The sequence below is a fragment of the Electrophorus electricus genome, chromosome 1 (assembly GCF_013358815.1).
Source record: "Electrophorus electricus isolate fEleEle1 chromosome 1, fEleEle1.pri, whole genome shotgun sequence".
NCBI classification, from domain to species: domain Eukaryota; kingdom Metazoa; phylum Chordata; class Actinopteri; order Gymnotiformes; family Gymnotidae; genus Electrophorus; species Electrophorus electricus.
Window position 1 is genome coordinate 21,216,184 of NC_049535.1, and position 10,000 is coordinate 21,226,183.

Consider the following 10,000-nt stretch of genomic DNA (forward strand, 5'->3'; position numbering starts at 1 on the left):
CACTTCCCTACACACCTGATCCTCAGCTAATTAACAAGGCCTTCACAAGTGGAACTGAGTGTGTGTGTGTGGGGGGGGGATTGGGAATCACTGAACTATGTCGGAGCCCTCCAGGAGCAGAGCTGTAGCGATGCGAATCGCACCCGCACTGTCTAACAGGTGTGTACAGGAATCTCCAGACACTGGTGTGCTCCTTTCCCACAGAATAAACCAGAGAAATGAAACTGCAAGGGGGTGGCACCCTTCAGAGGGAGGCAGCGCACGCGTTGTCTGGTGTGTCGTGCAGGACAGGGACCATCCCTCTTGCCGAAGGGCCGTCTGGTGGAGAGGGTGGAGCCAGGGCCCGTCTGCCTCCCTGATCACCAGTTGGGACATTCTGCTACCATATCCAACCATCTCGCTTGGAGGGGCACATTTGCATGGGAGCACGTGTGAGTATGTATTTGTGTTTGCATGTCCCGAGGGGCTAGGCACGTGTGCGCTCGGCCCGAAGCAGCGAGCTGGCGTTCTTGCACGGAGGTATATGCGTGTGTGTGTGAGACGCGCCTCCTGAGGAAGTAAGACACAACAAGCGTGCATGTGCACACGCAAGCATGTGAGAGGGGATAAAAAGAGAAGGTGTGTGTCCGCATACGGCCATGATGTGGTGCATGTTGCGTTTCTGTGCACCACCACTGTCCTTGGCCTGAACCGTCCTGTCCTGTCTTCCTCTCTGACGGCACCACACCACGATGTGTGGTCTGGCACTGAGCCACGAGCCAGGCAGCATCCGTGGAAAACCAGCCAGCAATAAATATACGTCCCAAACAACAGCAAACAACAGACTTGGGTTCCAAGCCTGGACCTGCTCAAGAGACACTTCAGCTGCTGTTTGCACTAATTTATTCCTGCATCATCCTGTTGTGCCTGACTTCGCTTTGACCTAGGTCATGCTTTCTCCATTTCCTATCATCCATTATGGCCGAGGTGCTCATTCATTTTAATTCGACGCCGGCGCAATAAGCACAAAACGCTGCTGCTGTTTCACTGGCCCAAGTGACGGAAAATTTATTAGTGTAGCTCTCAGACAGGATGGTGAGCGCAACACTTGACAGAAACAATCCTCGTCAACGGCAGTGGCACCTCCCGTGCCAAACGCCCACACACACCTTTTAGCATGGGCAGCTCCTGCATCCTCTGGTTCAATAAACTGAAAAAAGTAAAGGAGGGAGACTACTGAGGAAGAGTCAAAATGGCTTAAGGGCTGCGAGGTTTGTTTATCTATGCCCTCCGAACCCATGCTGCTTCGACCTTTAACCCCTGCTAGTCTGAATCCTGAAGGCCTAGCGGGCCCTGAGCGCTCTGACGGATGGTACTCCTTTTGGATTCCTTCTCAGGAACAGCAGTTGATCAGTCCCAAGGATTCTTAGAGAGCTTTCTGGATTCTATTTTCAGTCTCAAAGAATATACAGGATTATATTTTAATCAAAGCACATGAGATTGAATTATATACCATTGAAAATGCAAGTTTTTTTGTTTTTTGTTTTGGTAAGAATAACTTCTGGAATTCACATCATTATCTGTCATTTCTCCAGCCTGCAGCGACCTCTATCAACATAGTTTTTGAAACACAAAATGAAAACCTCTCGAGCTTCATCTCTCCTGAGCATTGGGGGAGGAAATTAATGTCGAGCGGCTGTCGGAGACTTCATCCTCTTTGCCAGATGAATCCTTTTGTTTTCGGCCTTGCGTGCTCTCCGGATCAGATTTACAGGGCAATTCTCGGGGAGCCACGGTAATTTGTGGCCTCCGTCTGCGGCGTGGCTAATGCCTGCCGCACTGTTGCGAGGCCTCTGCTTCGTCCCGCAGTCGCGCGCATCGGGAGCCTTCGCTTTCGATGGGGCTTGGCGAGCACGTGCCGTTCGAGCTGCTGTCCGTCTTTCTTTTGAACGAATTAACGTCTCTGTGGCCTACTTGTCTTCCCGTACAGCGGCTCGGTAATGAATTAATCAAAAAATCTGATCTGAATGTGTTCCTATTTTTTTTAAAAAAAGAAGCTAAATCAGGAGGTAATCAAATATGGCTGTTGTTACTATTGCTATAGGAACGGCTTCTTTGTTTCCTCGCTGATTGGATTGATGGGGCAGAAGCCGCTGATTCATGCAACCGATCGGTTATGAGTTCCTGCAATCGTTAACGGAGGACGTTAATTACTGCTTCTCCCTACGCTTTCGGGGACGAAAATCCACCGCGTCAGATCGATGCCCGTAGCCATAGCGACTGGTGGTTGGAAACCGGCTGATGATGCCGTCCAGAGCTTGCGAGGCGCTCCTGCCGTTCGTGGAGAGGAGGACGCCGCTGGACGCGCAGGACTGAGAGTGACAGTCTGAGATCTGCCAACCTGAGAGTCGTCTAAAGTTTCGGTAAATTTCTCACCCCCACGCTACCTTCACACTTTAGCTATATTAAGTCATCCTTTTTTTCCCCCCCTGACAACAGCTATTTTTTGATCGCTATTTTTTAACCTGTCTCCTTAAGGTTTAGGACTTATTTATTGCTGGCATTCCACTCGAACTGGGCAGAAGATAATTAAAAGCTACTGACAGGACCCGAAAGCTGTGCTGAGTGTTGTCACGGTGGAAGAAGCGGGTCTTTGTTACCCATGTAGACGTAACATCCCCTCGACGCCTGTCCTGCTGGTCAAATGCTCAGGTGCTCTCTAGATTAATTTAACCCACACGCCTCTAAAACAGACAGACACAATCCCCTTGACTTTAGGGTGCTAACCACACCTCGGCACACTCGTTCTCCACATGCCTGCAGAAACGTGGCACTCAACACTTTAACGCTTAGAGCCCTGACATTGTGACTAAGCTCAAAAAGGGGCTGCCACTGTGAAATCAAATGTTTTAAAGAGGGGAATCACTAAAAAGTGGGACTGAAACCTCACATAGCTTTTACGGCGATGATGTAATGCATAGCTACAGTGCTGTATATTTACCCTTAAAAATGAATAATTTTCTGATAAAAAAAAGGAACAAACAAAAAGGAGTGAGATGATACAAAGAAAATGGAACAGATAAATCGGCCATTTCGGGCCTGCATTGATTAACGAAGAGGTGTCAGTGAGAGAAAACAGCATTTCGGCGTGTTCTCACTTCTGACCCTCGCGATGTGGCACTGGCCGCTAGCAGGCTGTAGCCAGACTCTCAAGGCTTGAGCTCCGTTTCCTGCTGTCAGGCGGGGGGAGTGTAGATTTGTCATGCGTGGGGAACATGGACTCGCATTCTTATGGCGTCGTTGCGTGATTGAGATGGCAGCGTATGTCCAGACTCTCTAATTACGTGCGATTTTCTCTGTCTTCAGCCGAGCATGTGGTTGCCATGGAGGCGGGCTGTCGGCTCGGCAGCTGCCCGCGGGAGATGTTAAGATCCGAAATGATGTGCCACAGATTCCCAGAAAAGCCCTTAACTCAGCTACCTGGAGCTCCTCCGTTCAAACTTCCCGTTTTTCGTTCTTGTTTCGTGATTTAACCCCTTAAAGCTGTTGTAAGATATTTATTTTAGGATCACTGCGGGGGAACATCCTCATAGCTCGCTAAAGTCGTCGCTCCAAAAAAAGTCTCTGACTGTCCTAGCCTCTGCAAAAAGCAGCAAAAATGTCAACATGGTCCAACACTACTGCGAAATAGGGAACTTCGCTGCGAGGAGGCGGTCCTTACTGTTCTGCGTGCAGCCAAGCACTAAGTGTATATGTGTTTGGAGGGAGCAGATCTTCTGAATACATTACAGGACTTTTAAGGCCCATGCAAGAAATGTTCTGTTCATCCTTAGAATGATCACTAAAGGCTGTTGTTGTGGCTATTTTTAAATCCAAATAATTGATAGGTGCATTTTTTTTTTTTACATCTATGTAATCATCTGAATTCATCTAAAAATATCCACACAGAAATGCAACCAAGAACAATGGCTTACACACATCCATGGTGCAGTACTGTTACCAATGGAAGGCTCTTTGTATCACAACTACCAGAGTATGTAACACGTAAATTGCCTTATATATAAGACCTTAAATAGGCAAATACTCTTAATGAACTGACAGCCAAAGCTGAAATTGAGAAGTTACATTTCTTTCACTCTCTATCTCTCTCTCATTGCTTCCTTCTGACACTTCTTCCCTCATTCTATTTTATTTCTTTAACCGAAAAGGGCCTTTAGCCTTTAGGGTTCTGCACTCATACACAGTCCGCTGTAAGCGGAAACTGCCCCCGCCTGGTGTCCTCCAACACCATTTCCTCTGAGCTCGGTTCAAAAGTATACCTCCAGTATCACTTTCTAGTTGACTTTCAAAGTCAGCTCTTCACCTCAGACGATAGAAGGCCCGACGGTGACTGTCGGGCCCAGGTTGTAAAGCCAGGCTGAATCCATAATGGTTCCCCTTCGGACATATAGGGCACTATAGGGTGTAAAAGCCATTGACCCACGCTTAAAATAGCGCTCTTTACAGAGAGTAGGGAAATGTGTTCAGATTGAGCTTGAGACAATTTTTCAGGTTTTAAAGTTGCTGCAAACACGACATTTTCTGTGTAGCCAGCGAGGAGAGCAAGCTATGCCATTTTGACTTCAGTTTGTCTTTTTTTCCCCCTGCTCAGGTTTTAACATGGCTTTTTAAAAATATGTATTCATGATTTTCTACATGAAGGAACTGATTTACTGACGCACGCAGACTGAGGAGGCTGACGTCACTGGGTCCAAATGAAATTTAGCTTTAAAAAAAAAAGAAGAAAAAAGGTCCTGCCTGAGGCTTGAACAACGGCAGCAAGCTAATTGGTGAAATCAGGCCCGTACTTCTAGATTAGCCCTTGAGCTCGGAAACATGGGGATCGATCGTGTTTATCCGCCGTGTCCTTAAGCAAGCCTCACCTTTTGTGATCTCCCCATCATCAGGCTGCGAGGCCGAGTGATGCCGAGCGACACCACCTTCAACTTCATCTGTTTACCGGCCGCCGATTCCGTAGCTGCCTTTGTAAGCGCCACTGCCCCGCCCCAACCCGCCCCGGCTCCTTCCCAGATCCGACCTTCCTCCCATGGCCGTTCTTCATTTCCAAACTTTATTTCCTTGTTTACATGGAGCTGGACCACATGGTGATAACTAGAAGCTAGGCAAAGAGCAGACAAGACCTCTCGAGAAAGGGGCTATTCCCAACCCCCCAACCCTCACCCCACAAACCTCACCCCACCCCAAAGTAAGCAGATTTTTGTTCTTTCCTCTCGCCGAAAAAAACCCGCAAGCAGAAAGAACCAAAGCTGTCTGGCGTTCTGTCCCTTTCCTGGCGTTTGTCAGGCAGAGGGGCACAAAGCTCGGAGGCTCCTCTGCAGTAGGACAGCGTGGGTTGGCATTCTTGCTCCTGCATATTTATAGTTGTTTGCAAATTTTCATACAGACCTCATTTAGCTGAGTAGATTAACTCACACATGGCTCGCTGTAGGGAAACGCTGAGTAGGATGAATAATATGGAGGGGACTTTGCAAGGCACGTAGTACCACCCCATTTCATTAGCAATTGTCGCAATGGTTCATTACAGCTATTAATCTATTGTAACAAAGCAATTGGAAACAAAGTGAGTTTTCTCTGAATAAACAGACAGTGTAATCCAGTGGGCAACAAAAGTAAGAGTGTGCGTGTGTGTGTGTGTGTGTGTATGTTTTGAATTAACTCTGCATGGAGTAAACTAGACTCGAACACTGTTCGAGTTAATCCATCACTAGTGATTTTACTCTGTGTGTGTGCACATGCGTGTATGTGTGTGTGTGTGTGTGAGTGAGTGAGTGGGTAGGTAGGTATGCATCTATATGTACATGCGGGGAAGGCTTAACCAATACTACATTATCATTTGACTCAATGGGTGTTTTCTTTTCTTGACCTGGTTTCACTTGTGACCCTGGAGAGACGCCCCTTTTCTGCTCTCCATGTCTCCATTGGCATATTCCCTTTGATGCGGTGCTATTGATGCATCGATACTACTGTGTAGTTTGACCTATTGCATTGATCTGGGCCAGACCACCTTCAGCACGCCACACACACACACACACACAAACACACACACACACACACATGCGTGTGCGCACGCGTCCGTGAGTACAGTTCTCACACGGGCTCATTCTTTTAGAAGCACGCTCTCTGAATTAACCTTGATGTCAGACTACTTTCAAGAGTTGGGCATCGAAAAGAGGGAGTGTTTCTTCATTATTTACACATTTGAACTGTTGTTGCAGAGGTAATGAAATTTTGTGAGAGTTGGAAGTCTGTGTGTGTGTGTGTGTGTGTGTGTGTGTGGTGGGGGAGGTGTTTCTGAAACCAGGTGGAAAAGCTTTGCGGCGACACTGTCTCCCAGAGGAGGCAGACGACTCCGGTTACTTGGCTGCCGAAGTCTCGATTTCTCTATATAGTTTGCAACACAATACAACCTCATTGAAAGTGTCCCCACTGAGAGTGCTGCAAGGATTCCTCCAGAAGCCACTAGCATTTGGCCCTCCGTCCAGGGAAAGGTCACCTGTCAGTTTTGGGAGGATGGATAATGGAGTCGATGGCTCGCCCTCCCACCCTCATTCCTATGGCCCCTATGCCTGAAGAAACCCGACATCCACCAGCCAATCAGACGGCACGCCATGTAGTCAATGACCTCAAGACCCCTGCCAATCAGCTTCAAAACTCACTTCTGATGTGTTCACACTTGGATGCCTCGCTGCCCACTGGATGCTGCAGGCCGAGGTTCTGAGGTCTTTGTTAGAGATTAGCGTGGCTGGTATTGAGGGGGAAGGTTGAGGAGGTCTGGGTAATCTTCATCTTTTCTTTGGTAAAGAGAGTGACTAACCAGGCCCGTCGTTCACGAGCAGCCATAGAATAACGTGCGCCTCGCTTCCCTGCTTCACGGACGGCCAACGGGTCGGGATAACCAATTACTGCTCATTTTCAGTCTTTTCCCCTTCAGCGCTTTGACTCCCCCATTTCTGTTCTCCATCTCTCTTTTTTCTAATTCTTTCTCCCTTCCTCTTTGTTATTCTCAAGATCGCTCTCTCTCCCGCTCTCGTTGTAAATCTATAGCTCTCACTTTCTCACTTCTCTGGTACTCACTCTCTTTTTTCTATGTCTCCCCCCACCCCCTCCCATTGCACATAAATGACTGAGCTGACTCAGCTTTGTTATATTAATGCTCTCATCGTCTGGGCCCGTTACGGCTCTGACCTGTTGTGTCTGGGTAACGCTGCTGTCCTCTATGAGTAATGCATGATGCAGCCTCCTCCGCCACGCTCCGGTAAGTGCGTAATTACCAACACAGTAGGAATGCTTTAGCGTGACCTCACGACACCAGGTAGGGGCATGGTGAGTGGCTGGTTGGGGAAATGTGACATGTCAATTTATTATTACAGGTCTACTGACAACATCCTAAGAAAGAAATATATGAGATCTACAGCTGAGGTGCCAGTTGAGCTCCAGTCCTGGAGATCTACCACTGAGTGGTAGGCAAATCCATGACCTACACCCCTGACCTACAAGACCCAATCAAAGCTGTGTCATGGTCAAACGATGTTGATTTGGATGATTTGATCCTAGCTTCATAGGGACTTGGGTTCTCAAACACACTGTAGCAAAACACACTCTTAGAAAAGGTCCACATGGACCTAAAAAAGGTTCTAAAGACCCACAAAGGGGTTTTATACGGAACCACAGTATTAGCACTCATAGCAGTTTCTTGAAGCCATTTTCCACATCACCCATAGTCCAGTGTTCTACCATGCTATCTGAACTGGAAAAGAATATAACTCTATATGCTATTGGTTATATTAAATATTAGTAATCAGTAATATTAGCAATATTAGGAATAGTATAGTGAAAAATCCAACCCGCATTTTTACTTAGCCCAGATGTAGTCGATCATTCAAAATTTGTTTGGAGTGCAGATTTTCTTCATTTTTGCTTATATATAAACTTCCAAATGAAATATGAGACTAATGAGTAATTTTGCCCTGATTAACCTGAAAGACCCTCCGCCATAATAACTAATAACTATGAAATGTTAACCACACTGTTTTTAACGTGATACCAATAGTACTATCTGACAAATGAAATCAGTCACATTTTATTCAAAAGTAATAAATGGAAATCATTTAGTAGAGCAGGTTAAACAAGTCCAGTGTGAGGCAATGGAGTCTTAATGTTCCTCCCTCAAATTAGCTACTAAGCGAACACTCATTTAAAATACGTGACTATAACAAAAATGAAAGATTGCAGCCAAACAATATGTATAAATACATTAAAAAATCTTAGCAGCTGCTCTTCTAAATTAGTTTTTCCAGTGGTTCTTTCTGAAAAGGTGGTGCAGTTTTTGACTGCATTATCAATTGCCTGTGATAAGCTAAAATCGTCTTTTTTTACCAGGCTGAACTAGCGTTAAGTGTTTCTTTCTGGGGAATGTTGGATCACTCACCTTGTCTCACAGCAAAATCCGTTAAATCCTTTATAGACGTCTGCTTCTGAATGCTTCGCAAACAGAAAAGTTCACTAAGAAGCAAGTCCCACTGGGAGAAGGGCGTGGGGGGTAAGGAAAGGGAAAATTGTTTACCTTCTTTGAAATGATTCATCACAAGATATTAGCACAGACCTTTATGTAATCTGTCCCTTGGGAGTTGCTATAGGGTTGTTAAGGTTGCGATATGGTGGACAAAGAGAAAAGAAAGAAAAAGAAAAACTTAGTTGTGGTAGTAGTAAATAACAACAACAACAACAATAATAATCTAATTTAAACAATTTATTTAAACAGGTTCTATGTATGGTGCATATCTGTCTGTTCTTTGGACAGATATGCCTCATACATAGAACCTGTTAAAATTAAGTTAATTCAATACACATTTATGACCTAAAGGAACCTTTTGGTTGAAGTCTGTATGGGAGTTGTAAAATGACAGCATGGGTCATCTCTCTCTCTCTCTCTCTCTCTCTCTCTCTCTCTCTCTCTCTCTCTCTCTCTCTCTCTCCTGGTTGGGATGACCTTAAACAGTTCAGTGTTTCTTGGATAGTGACTCTTGATTGCCTTGTTTTTCACCACTCTCGCACACTTGGCCATGGCATTGCACTATTGGACTATTGATTTGTTTCCGTAAACAGTAAAATGCAAACTCTTCACAATTCATTAATTAACACTGGGAGGCTTTGCTTTCTAATGTCTATGCAGGTATTTCTTGTATATAAGCTAGCACTGGCAGCAAACAGCACCAGCAAGAGGCTATAATGTCTGCTTGTTACCTGTCTGGATATTTCCACACAGCGTAAACGTTAACGCTAGCAATGAAAATGGTGATAGGGCAGTGATGACTTACGCTTGTGAACTGGTCCCAGCGCATTTTTACATCAAACCAAGCCTGGACGCAGTTGTTACCTGCGAAACCTGCTGCACTGGCCCACACGCGCACAGAATGCGATGCGGCATTTTAAGAGGGAATTGCAAGGCGCACGGCGCGGTCGAAGCCGGCGCGTTTTCGGCAGGTGTGGCAGGATATAAAGGGCAGAGTCACTAAGCTGATTGCCGCGCCGATGAGAGGTAAACATGCTTTGTATCCCACGACCTTTCCAGCTGCCTCGCTCTCTCGGCCTCCCCAGATTCGCCGGCTGCCAGTTTTACTCGTCAGTAACATTATGCTGCGGCAAGACACAATATCACTGCTGCATAACATTAGTCCGAGGTCCACTCCACTTCTTAGCCTCTCTCTCTCTCTCTTTCTCTCTCTCTAACTCTTTCTCTCCCTGATTGTATCTGGCAGGCAGGTCTGTTAAGGTAAGCTGGCCCTTTCATTAATATAAACTCATATGGCACGAATTGGTTTATACTCTCTCTATTGAGTTATGGGGCTTTTTTTTTATTGCCCCCTCATCACACTGGTTGAACTTTCCCCTGCCTGGAAAAGGACATTAATTTGAATCTCACTAACACTGTTAGTCTATGATATGGAAGCTGGGAAGATGG